The sequence below is a fragment of the Euprymna scolopes genome, chromosome 35, assembly GCF_053919585.1.
Source record: "Euprymna scolopes isolate OS-2025 chromosome 35, ASM5391958v1, whole genome shotgun sequence".
NCBI lineage: Eukaryota > Metazoa > Mollusca > Cephalopoda > Sepiida > Sepiolidae > Euprymna > Euprymna scolopes.
In genome coordinates, this window is record NC_136516.1 from 5,571,966 (window position 1) to 5,589,794 (window position 17,829).

At 32.8% G+C, this 17,829-nt stretch overlaps 1 protein-coding gene and 1 pseudogene across 1 annotated transcript in view; one reads left to right on the forward strand and one right to left on the reverse strand.

Moving 5' to 3' along the window:
- The window catches only part of LOC145259584 (protein amalgam-like), a 987,333-nt gene that overhangs the window by 126,366 nt on the left and 843,138 nt on the right, over positions 1-17,829 (forward strand). The window lies entirely within an intron of this gene.
- Positions 1,308-1,444, reverse strand: LOC145260102 (U2 spliceosomal RNA; annotated as a pseudogene).

Consider the following 17,829-nt stretch of genomic DNA (forward strand, 5'->3'; position numbering starts at 1 on the left):
GAAGGTTGAAGTCTCCCCTCCTGTTAGTCGATATCTTGTTGTTATTTTAAATGAACATTGGCAATATGCGCAGGTTGGACAAAAGATCGATAGTCACCACCTTTTTGCCACGTTTTGAGCTGCTGTTGCGTCGGAGAAGATCGGTTACTTATTTAGTTTCAGTCTGCCTTGTGAATGGAGACAGATGTCCGCGCTATTCGTCATCGTGTGGGGTTTTGGCAAATGTGTAAAAACCCAATGAAGAAAATAACATTTGTACGCAGAAAATATGAACAAAAAGCAAATGTCGAAATAGTTTTTTTTTTTTTAACAGAAAAAAGTTCAATAAAAAGAATATGTATACGTTATAGTTTTTTAATGCCTACAGATCAGCAATCGCCAGTGCAGGAAATGAGGATCGACGCTGGCCGATGGATTTGAACTCCACAACGAAGCGATCTGCGGCTCTGCTAGTGAGGAACTAAACCGCTAGACAATCATCAATCGCGGTAGATCATGAGCGATATTTAATCATTAATTAAGGATAAAGTTATTGCTGTTGTTGGTGGTGTTAATAATAATAATAATAATAATAATAATAATAATAATAATAACAACAACAACAACAGCAATTATTATTATTATGATGATGATGATGATGAATATTATTATTATTATTATTATTATTATTATTATTATTATTATTATTATTATTATTATTATTTGCTAGGAAAGATTAGATAAACATCGGTAACTTCAATTCTAAACTAAACCTAAGGAAAAATATCTGGCCATCTTTTGGTCTCAGCAGCTTAATATATATATATATATATATATATATATATATATATATATATATATATATATATATATATATGTGTGTGTGTGTGTGTGTGTGTGTGTGTGGAGGGAGAGAGAGAGAGAGAGAGAAAGGGAGAGAGAACGAGAGAGAGAGAAAGACTGATGATATCTGAGTGGTGCGTTTTATCTATTGGGAGGTATGCACCTAGTCATTGTTATGGCATGCATCTAGGAGGAGAAAAAACAAGGCCAATAGCCATTTGTCGCTTGCTCTCGTGTAATGAATGAATGAATGAATGTAGGATTGACATGAAATTCTTAAAGATCAACTAAAATGATCGAAAAATGGGCTGAAATGACTAAAATAAATAAAAAGTACATAACTTCGAATGACTTTACTGAACTTAAGGATGAATTGAATGACCTTAAGAATGATTTGAATGCTTAAAAAATTACTGGAATCCTTAAAAAACAACTTGAATGATCTGGAGAATGACTTGAATGGCTTTGAGACTGACTGGTTGTAAAATGAGTGATTATTTTCCAATAAATTAATACAGACAAGTGATCCCCCACTTTATATCACAAAGTTACAAACATAGGTACAGCATGTAGTAAGAACAGATACTACACTTTGATCTTAACCAAAGGTCAAGAAAGGGGTATTTATTTGCTCCCCAAACCGAGAAAATTAGGCACAAGGCCGATTTTTAATGTGACGAGTGAAGGGGAAATGGGGACCAACTGCCCGGGGAGTAGGGGAGCTGGATAGTTACAATTGGTATGAAGGGTTTCCCCTACATTGACCAAGGTCTTACATGTGGGTTGTGCCCACATATGGTCTTTGCTAGCAGTATCTGTCGGAACAGATAATACACAAGACCAACCGACCAACAAAAGGCTAAGAAAAGCTAAGAACAGCATCTATTAACAACAGACCTTTGATCTTAACCAAAAAGGCCAAGCACAAAAGTGTTACCCACAGACTAAGCGACAGACCGACCGACCGTCGGCCCGACGGAATGATTTATAGAGTCGCTTGCACGCGACTAAAAACTGATGTGAACCCATAGATCAAGTGCATGCTCTGTCGTGTAACAGGCTGAACAGGAACTTATTTACGTTGGACTTGAAGGTAATTATATTGTAGTCAGCTGGAAAGCAGCCCAGAAGATCAATTTTGACAGACGTGCAGCTCTATAGAAAGAAGCTTTGTTCCTCGAATCGATGTTAAGTTTTTGACAACGATAGATAGTGGGGGAATTTATTGATTTTTTTTTTAAGGATTGATGCTTTTATATTTCAGTTTATGCCGATAAAAACATTTTACGATTTCAACGTTATCTACAACACATTTTATTCCTCTCATCTGTCTGTCTGTCTGTCTGTCTGTCTCTCTCTCTCTCTCTCTCTCTCTCTCTCTCTATATATATATATATATATATATATATATATATATCAATGACTTAAAACATTATTACAATGGTCCAAACATAATTCTCAATGAAAAACCAAGACACGGAATAATAAAATAATGTTAAAAAATACACATTGGTGACTACTCCCTTATTTATATATATATATATATATATATATATATATATATATATATATATATATACATATATATATATACATATATATATATATATATATATATATATATATTACTCTCTGTCTATATTCTTCCCAACATCCCTTCTCTTTCTCTCACACTATTTTTGTGTTACAAATATTTTTCTATACAAAAAACAATTTCCCAAACTAATCTCTGTAAATAATTAAAAAATGTATTTGTTTATATTTTCATAATAAAATTTTTCATTCATTTTTTTTTTAATTTTAGATAGTACGTATTAACAAATTGTATACTTTTTATTTTTTATTGTTATCTGATAGCACAATTTGTGTTAAAACTATTTTTTTTAAATAAAATATTCCCATATGAATTCGTATTTTGTTTCATGCTCAGTGACTCTGTTCCGTTCAATATTTTAGCTAACCATGTCCACTTCTAGGGTGTAAATTTGGGAACTGAATTTTTGGATTTAACTAAGATTTTATCCCAAATCAAGCCAGACTGTTCATATCGTTCATGAATAAATTGTAGGTGTGTGCAGATTGCTCTGTTCTTGAGTAGAAGTCCATCAAGAATTTCTTGCTTTTTCTTTCGCCTCAAATTTTTCTTGGAGTTCATATAATAGATTCATTGTTCTTTGTTTTAAATAAAATCCATGGTTTGTCAAAGACTGAGGTGTATACCTCCCAGTGGATAAAACGCACCACTCAGATATCGTCAGTCTTTCTCTCGCGCGCGCTCTCCCCCTCTCTCGGTCTCTCTCTCTCTCTCTCTCTCTCTATATATATATATATATATATATATATATAGAGAGAGAGAGAGAGAGAGAGAGAGTCATCCACATACAGTACTGTTTCGCAGCTCATCAGTGCGGCTATACAGGCAACTACCTCAAGCCGGGATTGAAACCCGACTGCCTGTACGACAGTCAAGGGTCCTAACCATTTCTCTATTGGCGGCTGCTGAGCGAGTAGTGAGTTCAACGATGTTTTGACATCGTCTGAAATACCTCCGCTCGATTTGTTTACACAAAGAGCATCGCTTGTATGCTAATGTTAATTCGTGTATCACTTCTCAATATGCTCAACTCAAGATATTTCACAGCTGAGCCTTAACTTTATCTCTTTACATATATTAAAAGTATTAGATGGTTTCGTGATATTCATGCCGGTGAAGTCGCTTTTTTATTTATAGACTATTGATAATGCGTAGAAACGTATGTGTAATTGTATGTTCATGATTCAACCTCTCTTTCAATGACGTGATATTGCTAGTATTTATCTTCTCCTAAATCCTTTTATGGTATGAAAAGTGTCTGCATTATTCTCTTCTGTTTGTTATGGTCCAGCTTGTTCGACCCGTTTGCAGAACGGAAGATGACACTAAAGAACGGATGTTTCTTTTCGGCCTAGCTTGAATAATAAAAAAAGCAAATTGTGTGGATTTTCTATTCTTACATCTTACATTAATTTTTCTGAAAAGAGGATATGATTGTTTAAAAACTCTTTAAAATCATATATAAATTAAAGCTTTTATAACGAAAACCTATTCGAAAATACATCATTCGAAATTAAAACTAAACATTCCGCAATGACTTTCTTCTCAATTGTATAATACAGGTTCGTATAGTAACAAGTTCTTTTCTAGAATAGCAGACAAATGATTTCTTCTTCTGGCTGTTTTCCTGGCTACAGTTTTGTTCTTTCCAGTACCAAACCCGCTGGGCATCTATTGTATTTTCAATAAGCATGTTTTGTTCTTGTTAGCTATTTACGTAAAGTGGTTCCATGCCCTGTCAAGAACCATTTCCATTTACAAAATAAAAAAAAAACATTTAGAAAGAAAACATGTCCTTAATTCGAAGTCAAAATTACACGTTAACAAATACAACAATTAAACATTATTTTTTAAAAATATTTTGCTATAAGAGAGTGTTAAAATCGAGTAAAGCCATATATCTTGTCTAAGTGGCTTTCGCTCTAAGTGGAACTTTCGCTCTAAGTGGAACTTTCTCTATCAGTGGAACGGCATCTGTCGTGTAATGCATGTAGCTGCATGGCTTCGTCTCTAAACGACTCGACGCGCCAGCGTAAATCACGGATATGATAACCCACTACAGCAGACGAGCAAAATATCATTACTCCGAATTACGTAGTTTTGTCCTGATCAGTATCATTTATTAAACAGAGTGATTATTTTGATGTATAGACCAGCTAACATTTCTCCAGGTGTTGCCCGGTCGCAAAATACCTAGTAGGCTATGCTTATTCCTGCAACCTCTTCTCCATAGAAGAGACATTGTGAGCCTGCCTCTTCTTTATCGTAATTTTCATAACAATTGCTCGACTGATCTCCAATGTTTTCCCAATCTTTCACAAAAACACTCAACTAGCTACAATCATTATATACGATTTCTCTCACTCTCTAAGTGTGCCTTAATCTAAACGCAGATTCCATGGACAAAGCTGCCCGCCACTGTTACGCTGGCTTGCTTCCCGGTTGAATACAATGTGCGAGCCTTAGGATCCAAGGGAAAAAACGTTCTACCAAATTTATACGAGTAACGACTACTACACTACCACCTTAAATTCATTCATTTTTATCCTCAAGTAGCTTCTGGGTAATGTAGCTGTTATGTCGCGAATGGACAAACAAATAAAAAAAATAAATTTTAAAAATCTGAGTCGTCATTTTCTTTCGTTTTAAGCACGTCCATATCGCCCGTTCATATTTCCTCTCCGGTCGTATTACGTGTTTTTAGTTAATAAGGACACGTGTTCTAGTTTATAAATCCACCAAACTTCTACGTTTTAAAGACTTCAGGGAGATGAAAACAGAAAACATTTACGTTGCAGCGCCAAAAATGTATTTCACTAAAAACATGGGCATAAATCAGTCGAAATCGATTCTCGATTATCTTCAGCGAAGTATACGCATATTATTTCTCATCGGCGAATCCTAATAAATATCAACGACGACCAGTCATCTTGCTGTTACGAAAAAGTGTATTCACACCAAAAAATCATAATAAACTGAGATAAAAAGGGATAGTGTGAATTACAGGTATAATAAATCGGGTACTTTCTAACTAAGGAGTTGTGCATCCGGGTACTTATTGACACCATATTTATATTTTTTACTAGCAGGTCTCCCGGCGTTGCCCGATCAAAATATACGCATGGATTTATATTATAATTGATACAGAATCTGAAACATGTGCAAGCGAGTATTGCTTTTTCTAAGCAGTTCACTTTTTATTAGAAAAAAGGAAATCCTTGAGTGATATCGAAAACAAAACCTAGAGACACTAAGTAAAGTACGATAACCAATAGCCCTGCTTAACACGTTCATTAAACAATGTTTCCAAACTTACTTATTTTTACCATAAAGAAGTTGTCATGTGAACGATTTGTGCATGCGCAGTCATGAAACAGCTAAAAACAGATAAAAATCAAATGACCCCCATGTGTCTTTTTTTGAAGTTGGACTCCTTAGCAGCCCGGTTTCCGGGGGGAAACACGATCCAATTTTATATATATATAGCTATCTAAATACACTACAAACCAAATTTCAAGTCTGTAGATCAAAAGTTCGATTACTGCATATCTTGATAAGTGCCCACGCCCATTCTACTTTTGTAGATATAGAAGATAGTTTTAGATACATTGAGTTGAACAAAGTTGTCGTTTGTTGGATATCAGTAATAGAAATCGTATACATCTAGAATATTAGCTTGCTCTTCATCCAGTGCATTGTGACCTACGATAAATCAATCCTAGGGAACTAAAGAAATCTTCTTCAGACGTAACACAGCACTATATTTATTTCGGTTTTTATGCAACTATTGAATCGTTCTAAAGGTTTTTTTAAGAGTTACGATACTTGTACTTCCAGTTGATATTAAAGCTGTACATTTCAGATGAAAAGAGCGACCCATACTAGTTATCTGAACTAAGTTACAAACAAGTGTCTTCATGTTTGTCTACGGTTAAATAAAAACATACATTGTGACGGCCGCTATCGTTGAAACATAAAATAAAACTAATTACTCGCTGTATTTCTGGCAGCGTTGTGTTGGAGAATTTGATCCTAGTTTTTGCTTGGTCTTTCACTTATATGGTTGCTACAGTAATAGAATTAAGCGGGATAGCAATTTCGTCTTCCTTGATACCAGTATACCAACATGGAAGAATTCATTACGCCCTTATCTATGGAGTTATATCTTTGGGATGGTTCACCAGACTTCAGAATCTGTTCCACTCGCCGCGAGAAGGGTTATATATATATATATATATATATATATATATATATATATATATATATATATATATATATATATATATATATACATATATATATATAAAACTGATGGTAGTGAAGCTACTCCTGGCACTGCCTTGGATATTTGGCCCAGAAACAGTCAATCTAAAATAATAACCAAACAAGCTGTTTAAACTGTACATTCAACCTTGCACGACAAGATTTAGCCAGCTGATCCTTGTAAAAATATGCAGTAAAATAACGCCCCAATTTGTCCAGTTTGGAGGAAACAAAATGACTTCATTATTGAAGCCAACCAAGAACGCCATGCACGGAGGAGTCCCTGTGATGTCGCCCATGCACCTAGCTAATAGACAAAAATGAATGCAAGCCGGATGAGAGACAGAACATATCTACACCCTAAAATATTAAAGATATGTAAACTGGATATTTGTTTCAGGGCGCTGACTATGATTATTGTCGAGCTGTACTAAGAAGGTCTAATTCCATACTCATATAAGACCAATTTAATAAGGTTGTAGTATGATGGATTAAAAGAAAAAGGCTGGAATCTAGTTTGATTTAATTATAATTATGTAATAGATGACTGCCGATATAGATATGCTCTATCTTATTTTGTATAGTAATTGCTCGACTGAGCTTCATTTTATACTCCGCCCTGTAAAAGATTCACGGCAAACTGTCGCTTAAATAAAGATATCTTACGTTTGTCTTGTGTCTAAAATTTGACGAAAATTTTATTGACAATTTTTTTCCCCCAGAACTGCTATTCTGTTGAACACAATACTATGGTGTTTCTTTCCAGTTTACTGTAACATGGTCGTTTTCAAATCTATCATAACCAAATGTTTCGTAAATCGTCCTCTTAAATATTAAATTTCTATCTTTTAAGCACGATCATCGACTATCGTTGTAATGTCGCAACTGTCAATCATTATCACTTTATTCTTGAGTGGCCTTTGCGCCCTGATAGGCGATGAGGCTATAGTAACAACCCAAAAATAGAATCGGATGCATCCGTTTAGTCTCGTAAGACTAAGGATACCTCCTTGTAGGGGATATTGCGAGTGTAATTATGTGGCAAGAGTTGCGCAATCGTCAAACTCACCTCTCCTGAATTGGCACTGTTTAGGTCCAGTAGCAAAGAAAAGTCCAGGACGACTGGAAACAATACCAAGATAAGCGGAGAGTAAATACAACACCTAGAAGTCTCAAATGGTCACCCATCTTGTACTGGCCAGGCTTATCGTTGCTTAACTTCGGTTACCATTTGAGTCAAACGTGATTAGGCCGTAATAGAATACTCACAGGGGAAAGAGCGAGTTTGGATTAAGGCTAACATTGTATATTTAGTAGATGATATACTAAATAAAAAAGAGCATAAGATGTTTCGTTTGCCGAGAAGTCGGTTTTAAGCAAAAAAGAAAGTATTGTTTTACCGATTCAACTTTTTACAAAGTATGCCAGGTAGGTTTAGTATGAACTCATGCTTATAGAAACCGACTTGGAAGAAAAGGTATATATGCGTTAAATATCAGGTTTTACATACTGCAAAGATCCCTTTATGAGAATGGATGAACGAGAATAGACACGCATCAGCTGGGCGAAATAAAACCTCACTGTTGAAAACGGCGACATAATTGTCAGGCAAATATTTGTATATGAAATTCGCTAATTTCGTCGCATCAAATTCTCGCACAAGAATTTGATGCGACGAAATTAGCGAATTTCATATACAAATATTTGCCTGCGGGCAGCAATACACCTATCGCTTTATAAACAATAGCATTAATCGAATCCTCGTGTCAAGGGTATAGCTATATTGGCCGCGAAAAAGAACTGCTTGAACTGGCGTATGTAGGTAACATTTTGGGTATCCAAAATAGGTATATAATCTAACCCAAATTTAATATTGAGAGTCAGGTTATTAGTGAGTTTGAAAGAGCAGGTTTCGTGTACTTCACCATTTTTCTTTATCGTCTTCTCGTTAGCTGTAACTGTCAGTGTTTACTGTAATTCCTCCATGCTAATCAGTAATAATGTGTATATAAATTTGAATGGGAAATTATTCTCGATTTATCATATTTTACTAGTACGCACCCATATAACTATCAGTATAATGAAACAAATTATTGGTGTATAATTTTCACATATACATAAAACGCGCGCACCAAGTATCGATGCGAAAAGTAAGATTAGCCAAGCTAAAATCGTTGCGAATTAAAGAAGATATCGTCTGTTTATCGATGTCTGTAAAATGGCGGGTATAACTCGTCTTGATCATGCTGATCTACGCGACTCTTGAGAATAGAAAGAGCCAATTGGTGATGCCGAACGGTTAGTGATTACCATAACTCAGCGATCGCCTTTCAAACGAGCTTGATTAATTCTGCATATCAGAATTTGTTTTGCTTTTTTATCGTTATTTTCTGTTACTTTTTTTTAAATCCAACGACTCGAGTCCCTCTCCGTCACGGCGACTAACCTATCCATCATGGAGGAACGGCGTTCGATTATAACAGTCAACCGGACCACGCCCGCATTCGCCGTCGGGGTGAGTAACTTGATCTCTTGGTTTCATTCACCTCATTAACTTTTGCTGGAAGAGCAGCCGGAGGAAAGGAATGATAAAAAAATTAATTAAAAAAAACAAACAAACAAACAAAAAAGCTAAGATAACTGTAAAAGACGGCGGAAACAAAATGTATATTCGAGTTTTTTTTTGTTTTTTTTTTTCTTGAAGTAATTTGGAAAAGAAGATAGCGAACATTACGAGCCAGATCTACGGAGGAGGATGTAGAGGCAGGTGCAAAATGATATGGCAATTGAAATAGAAAAACATTATAAAAACACACACAAGTATGGTTGGTTGGTTGTTTTTGTTTTTCGGCATATAAACCCTTTTCTGGTTATTTAATGCCGAATCCAGTGAGTTTTAAGAACAATTTTTTAATAGAGTATATCTATTGTTTTAAGTCGGTTTCTATTTAACCTATAGATGGGACCCTAACAGGTACTACCATTTCGGGTCAGAGTGGACATGGGAGCAATGGAAATCAAAGGATGGCTCCATACTCCCCAAAGCCCGCAAGCTGGGGCCTCACCATCGGATATAGTTTAAGGTCATATCTAGGACCTACACACAAATATATATATATATATATATATATATATATATATATATATATATATATATATATATACTTCATTTACTCACATAAAATTAATGTAGGAAAGTTAAAATGTATGCGTAAACTTTAAGTATTTTTTTACACAGTGATCACCACTTATCAAGGGCCGGAAGCCACTCAGGGATAAGGGTTATTGCAAGTACATTACGTTAGTGTGGAGATTTGATGAAGCGTTTACTTAAGGGGGCGGTTCATTAGGAATGTGTTAACATTGGACTTGAAGACATCCAAGTTGTAGTCCGGTGGGAAGCAGGCAGACGGAACAGAGTTCCACAGGCGTGCAGTTCAAAAGTGTTCAATACGTAGGTAGAGCTTGTTGGTAAGTTATAAAATATATATGGCGATTAAACTACACTGAATATTCTGCGTTTCATCCAGGCTGATAAGCCTGAAGTGTCCTAGAGTGGATGAAACGTGGAATATTCAGTGTAGCTTAATCGCATATTTTATAATTTACTTAATTCCAGGATGTTGTCTATTTTACCGTTTAATCAAACGACTGTTTTAAGTTTATTTATTTGCGAATTTTTTTTTTTTTCAAATTCGTGCGATATTCACAAAGTTATGGCAGTTTTTCTTTATCAAGGAATTTCCACTCTCCATTCTTTTATTTCTTTAAAGATCTCGTAAAATGTTGTATTAGAGCAAAAATACAATGGCTTATCATGAAAACTTTGCTTTTTAGTATATTTTACCGTTAAAGAATAATAAACAAATGCACATCCTTGATGCGAAGCCTCACATAAATGAATATATATATATATGTATATATATATATATGTATATATATGTGTGTGCGTGTGTGTGTTTAGTAGAAATGGTAATTAATGAAAACCTGAAGAAAGTACTCAATACTGTTGTAGAGCAAATATGCGTTTTATTTTTTATTACCGTATTTTTCTGTTAAGTTACATTATTGTTTCGGCTACACGACGGTTTTTTTTTTGCCGTCCTGTAGCTTCCTCAGACTTTTACTGTAACCGTCTGAGGAATCTACAGGACGGCCAAAAAACGGTCGTGTAGCCGAAACAAAAATGTAACTTTACAGAAAAATACGGTAATAAAAAATAAAACGTATATATATATATATATATATATATATATATATATATATATATATACAGAGAGAGAGAGAGAGAGAGAAAGAGAGAGAGAGAGAAAAATGAGTGAAAGTGGGGGAAGAAAATAAATTCTTAAAGACGAGACTTATCGGAATAATACGAAGCTCGACAAATTGCTTTGAAGTTTATATAGGAGTCATTACAGAGAAAATGTAAAGGTATAAAATCTATACAGTAATCTATATATGTAGAGATTTATTTATTCAATAATGATATTCATAAATTAGCGGTGTTGGATTAGTAAGAACACTTTGTACTATGGTTTATCGAAGCCTAATATGTCTCATCTGTAAAGGATAGAAGATGCTACGTGACATAATAGGAATGCGACGTCTAGCGATAGCAACATTAGGAGCGAAATATATTATTGAGGCTTTTTGGAGGAACTATATTGATCTCTCTGATTAAGGAGGATTGTAGTTTGTAATATATAATGTAGGTTTGTACATAGCATAGTTGTTATAGTAAGTTTAATATATGTGGACATTATGTGTGGTTAAACTTTCGTGGAGAATACAGAGTAAGTTACTAGAAAGAAGTTTATTATTTAACTACATATGTGGATGTGCTGTAGCTATGGAGATTGTTTACATAAGATATGGGGTTTATGCTATGTCAAATTTTTTTCAGCTAGGGTATCTGAGATTTTAACCACTTAAAACAGACATGTCATTTGGAGTAATAGCATGATAATTAATGTAAGAGAATGAATTATACGGGTGGCAGTGTGCTAAGATTTTAATTGAATACGACAGAGCATAAACAGATGGTAAACGAAGGGTATAAACATACCAAGATGTATGGGTAGATACCTGTAAAAATTAACAGAAAATTTATTTCGTTTAAAATATACAGGGTGGTCCACTTAAAAGTACCCGAGATAATGTAGTAGAGCGGAGGAGCATTCTTTTATTTTTTTAATTAAATTGCCGGTAGTGGTATAAAAAATGCGGGAAATGGTCCCCGTTGATATCAATGCATTGATGGGCACGTTTAACAACGTTTGCAGATGCTGCCTGTTAATCCTCTCAAATGATTCTCCTGATAGCGTTGGTAATGCTCTCTTTTAAGTGATCTAGATTGTGAAGATTATTTGCATAAACGTTTCGTTTGAAAGTCCTCTAAAGATCAAAATCAGATAATGATAAGTCTGGGGAACGTTGTGGCCATAATCTTTTGTTTATTGTTCTCTCCTCCGTAAACGTTTCATGAACTTGCGCCAGTGATCTGTGAGACGTTTCGCATGTAGCATCCTCTTGTTGGGGGAAAAAAGTATTGTATTTTTTTTTTCTGATGTCTAATTAGAGAGATCGGGCTATTTTTTAGTGGGTCAGCCTGTATAAGATTTGCACAATAATAATAGATAAAGATAGCTTCCAGATCCAATTAGTTATTACACATAATAGAATTAAAATATCGAAGAATTAAAAATACAAAGTGGGAATCAAAGTAGATCAAAAAGCAAAGTATTAGGATATAAAGAATCAAGTTACAGAAAGAAAATAATTAAAAATAAATAAAGAAAATAGATAAAGAAAAATAAAATAAATATTGAACAAATAAAAATTAAAAAATATTTAGAGGGAAATCAAATAAAATGAACGTTCAGTAAATGAAAAATTATGCGGTTGGAAAAAGTTCCTTTAAGTCAGAAGCTGAAACATAATGCCAAGACCAGGTCCTTTTCGGATGTAAAGCAAGTAGCGAAATATTTTTATAAAAAAAAAAAAAAAAAAAAACAGATAAATAAATAAATAGCATGGTATAAAGAGTTCACAGTCACCCAACAACTCTAATTAAAGTACAATCTTATTAAATAAAGGAGGACATCTATACATTGTACTATATACGTATATATGTTGAGAGAAAAAATAGAAAAAACCGAATGAAATTATAAAAAAATCAACGTTTCGTCCTTGTTTCAGAGGACATCTTCAGGATAATTGAAATAAAAATGTGATAAAAGAAAAAGTCATAGATCGTGCGAAAAAAGACAGTTTTTTAAAATCCAACCCATGTCGGGAAAGGACGAATATGTGTGCGTATAATACGTATTAATACGCACACATATTCGTCCTTTCCCGACATGGGTTGGATTTTAAAAAACTGTCTTTTTTCGCACGATCTATGACTTTTTCTTTTATCACATTTTTATTTCAATTATCCTGAAGATGTCCTCTGAAACAAGGACGAAACGTTGATTTTTTTATAATTTCATTCGGTTTTTTCTATTTTTTCTTTAAACATAACGTCAACCACCGCTGGTATATTTTTTCATTCCTTATACATACGTATATATGTTATAACTTCATTTCCTCTCTTTAAAGCCATATAACCACTCACTGTCTTCCTAAATGAAATTTACCATTAATATAAATGTTAATTTCAACTATGTTTTTGCGGTTGACGGATCGAATGTGGTTGGATTAACGGTTTGTTCCGTGCTAATGGAGTTCGGGTCTGGTGACTGGTGAAAATCGAGTACCCTGCACTGATGATTCGCAAAAAGATGAACCTCTAGTGTCTGCAGGTATTAAAAATAATGATACTAATTATATATATGTGTGTATGTGTGTGTGGGGGGTGTTTATATATATGTGGGTGTATATATATATATATATATATATGTGTGTATATATATATATATTATATATTAGTTTTTTTTTTTTTTAGAAGAATAGAGGAAGAAGAAATCCAGCAAAGTGCTCAATTATGAGGAAAATCCTAAAATACGACCGTATTTGATATTTTTTGCGAGAAAGTTTATAGACGGGACAAGTCATGATACCGTCGGTTTCAAACCCGATAATTAAGGCCGTTTTCAAGTTCTTTCCAAGCAATATCTATCGAGATGGAGTATTGGTTGAAGAGAGCTTGATCTGGGTATCTAAAATGGTCCTAAATATCGGGTTTGAAACCGACGGTACCAATTACTTATCGCATCTATATGCATTTATATATGTGTGTGCATGATTGGTTGTGCGTATATATATATATATATATATATATATATATATATATATATATATATATATATATATATATATATATATATATATATATGGGTGTGTGTGTGTGTATGTATGTGTGTGTGTGTGTGAATAGATAAAAACAATTAAATACACTTTGATGGTGAATCTGCGTTCTGCTCAATTCAGAACATAAGTCAATCAAAATGTCTTAAAGTCCATCTCATCAGCATCTAATATCATCGTTCGATGCTTACTCATTAACCAAACGCCTGTCAGAAATCGCACTCAAACATTTTTAAGTATCGAACAAACTTTCATCCAGGTCAAGTGTTACTTTTTAATCCATTTATTTTTTTTTACATTTTATCTTTTCTTTCTTAATTCTATTTCATTTCCCCCCCCCACACATTTACCGTATTGTCGCACGCGCCGCCTATTTTTTCAAATGGTTACTCACGTGTCTCGAACATCCGATTCCAAGGTTTTTCTAATATGTTTTATCATTTGTAAATAACTTTTAGCTCGTAACTTCATCTAATGATGTCTGTTCATTTAAAAGAAACCGGTGGACCCTTTATTTAGTACTTCTTTCTTATGATTAACAGTTTCTTTTCTTTTGAATATGAACAATAGATCGCCGCCGGAGCAAACGCATAATGTTGAGTCTTCTATGATTTTTAAAAAAAATTTCATCCTTATATTTTCATGCATTTATTTTTATTTTTGCATTTTTATTTCATGCATTTCTTAACCAAGCAAAAAAAAAATTATGTTTTCTGAAAAATATATGCACGAGAAGAGACGTTATTGTCGTAACATGTGTTTCTGTATAACGAAACTGATCTATAACTAATGTACCGATATTTTAATGTGCTGGAGGAGCTGTTTTGCATAAAAATAAATATTTCTCTCTTGGAATGAAACTATAGCGTTAGTCTTATATACATATATATATATATATATATTTATATATATATTAGTATATATATATATATATATATATATATATATATATATATATATATATATATATATATATATATATATATATATATATATATATATATCTATATATATATATATATATATATATATATATATATATATATATATATATATATACTAATATATATGTATTAGTCCTCGCGCAAAATGTTTTAAATAATAATAATAATAATAATAATAATAAGAAGAAGAAGAAGAAGAAGAAGAAGAAGAAGAAGAAGAAGAACGATAACAAATAATTTCGCTGGCGAGGATTACTATTGACCGTAACCAATTAAAGAGTACTTTTGAAATTTTCATCTCTATTTTTCTCGTTATGTACTGAATATTTGTTAATGAAACCTATAAAAATATGTTCCTTATTACATTTTAAAGATTTTCTATTCTGACAGAAATTTTAAAAAAATTAATCTAAAAAAGTTATTTTAAAGTTTTTGTTACAAAATTCAGATTTCTTATTATTCAGACCTTTATTACAAAGAGGGGTTGCAAAAAAATGAGTTGAGGTGTGAGAAGAAATACAAACTGAAACAAAGAAAATATTCAGACCTGTAATAATACAAAGCGGGGTTTGCAACAATGAGTTGTGGTGTGAGGAGAAATACAAACTGAAACAGAGAGAATATTCAGATCTATAATAATACAAAGAGGGGTTTGCCACAATGAGTTGTAGTGTGAGGAGAAATACAAACTGAAATAGAGAGGAGAGTTTTAAAATATAATCTTAAAAAGATAAGATACAAGTTAGAAAAGCATTTCATCCAAGGCATGAAAATTGTTAAACAAAATGTTTTTAATATAGGCTTTAAAAATAAAGGTACAAGATTCAATTTGAAATTTATTTATCTTCAAAGTGTACTTTTATAAATTTTACAAAGTAAGGTATAAAAATTTAATTTAAATTGAATAAAAAAATTGCCTTGGATTTATTTTATGGAATGTACATTCTGTTGCAATTTAAAGACGTTATCTTTCATCTAGCAATTAATGATATAGATATTAAATTTTCAATGATTTTTTATTAAACATTCCTTTTTTTCAAAACATTCTCCCTTCTACATTAAAGTTACAAAGCAATAATAATTTTCATTCTTTAACATTTACTTTTTTAATAATAATCGTCGGTGTTTCAAATCGACTATCAGCAAGGCCACCTGGTGTCGCTCGAGCAAAACATAAAAGAGGAGACTTATCGAGATAATGCAAAGCTCAACAGTTGATTGAGAGCTTACATAGAATATAAGGAATAATACACGAAATATGAAATATGAAATGCATATGGATGTATTCGTTTATTCAATATAGATTTTATATCAATTAGGGATGTAGGATAAGTAAACTCTTTATACCATGGTATTTCGAAGCCTTATGCTTCACATCCGAATTGGAGAGCAGGTGATATGTAATATATAAGGTTGTGCGACCTCTAGCGATAGGTACATTAGGAGCGAAAAAGTTGGGCGTGAGACGAAGAGGATAATATATTGAAATGTTTGGAGTGGAGAAAATAGCAGAAATAACTAGGTATAATATTTTACTTATCTTACGCCTCCGATTGATGTTACACCCTTAGTGAATGAACGATTTAATCTAAATGCATTAACATATATTGGTTTTTATTTCGTATTTCTATATATATTTACATATTTACACATGAACACAAGCACATATATACATATATATACACACACACACACACACATATATATATACATATATATATATATATATATATATATATAGCTGTATGTATATATATATGTATGAATATTGTTTTATTTTACATCAGAAATCAACGGGCCACAACCTGCGGCTAACACTTGAACACTATATGTGATACATATATATTCGAATGTTCTATTCAAGTTCTTTATCTCTCAATCACTGAGTTAGAAAATAACTCGAGAATATAATTTGCCTCTTTCCAATTCACAATTTTCATATGTTGTAGTATATCTTATATCTTTCGTTTTAGTCTCTTTGGTCTTACTGGATTACAGAGAAAAAATGTATCTAATCTGGTGGAGTATCCAGTTTCGTGCTATTACTTAAGGTAACACCATTTGGAGAAGGTGCACATTCCTCGCAAAAGCTAACGTAAGTTAGCCATATTGAGGAAATCTTATTTGGGCAACGAATACTATGTGATATGGAATATTTAGTCAGGGTTTACTTATGCGGAAAAGCATCCTCATGTCAGATTTTTCTGCCAAACCCCTGTACAGCCACTCAAGGACAGTGTCTAGTAAGCATTTCAGTTCTCTCCAGTATGCAATCAAGTTATCTCTAGTAGGTATTATATATATATAATATGATTTTTTAAAATATTTTATTATTTGTTTTTTGCTGATCCTTTCAATTTAAAAGCATATATAAAAGAATGAAGCAGATTTTTCTTACGAAACATTCCGTTGTAAAATTTCGTTACAATATTTTACATCCGTTTCCTTATCCAGAAAAAAATCGTTAATTATTCTTTCAAAATTGTATATTTTGGTGAATATACTATTCCGGAAAGCCAAAAAAGTGTGTTTTAAATAAAACTATGCATGACAATATAATTTCAGCAAAAATTAAATAACAAAACTCATAGAAGCTTTAACATCTTATGTTTGTTTAGGAATCATATTTTAAAGTTAATAACGTTTGATTTATAAATTTTTTAAACAGGGTTAAGTTTAAAAAGCAGTTATTTAACCCTTTCTCCACTTATTTTATTGATTTTAATATGTTAATTAGGTATATCTAAAATTGCGTTTACTTAAGTCGTTTATAGTATGATATACTGATGAGGTTTTGCAGGGTGTTGGAAAGCACTTCTCTTCTATTGCTTTGTATATGTGCTCATTCGTTTTTCCCATGTGCCTCTTAATGTCGTCAGTAAATATAACCATCTCAGA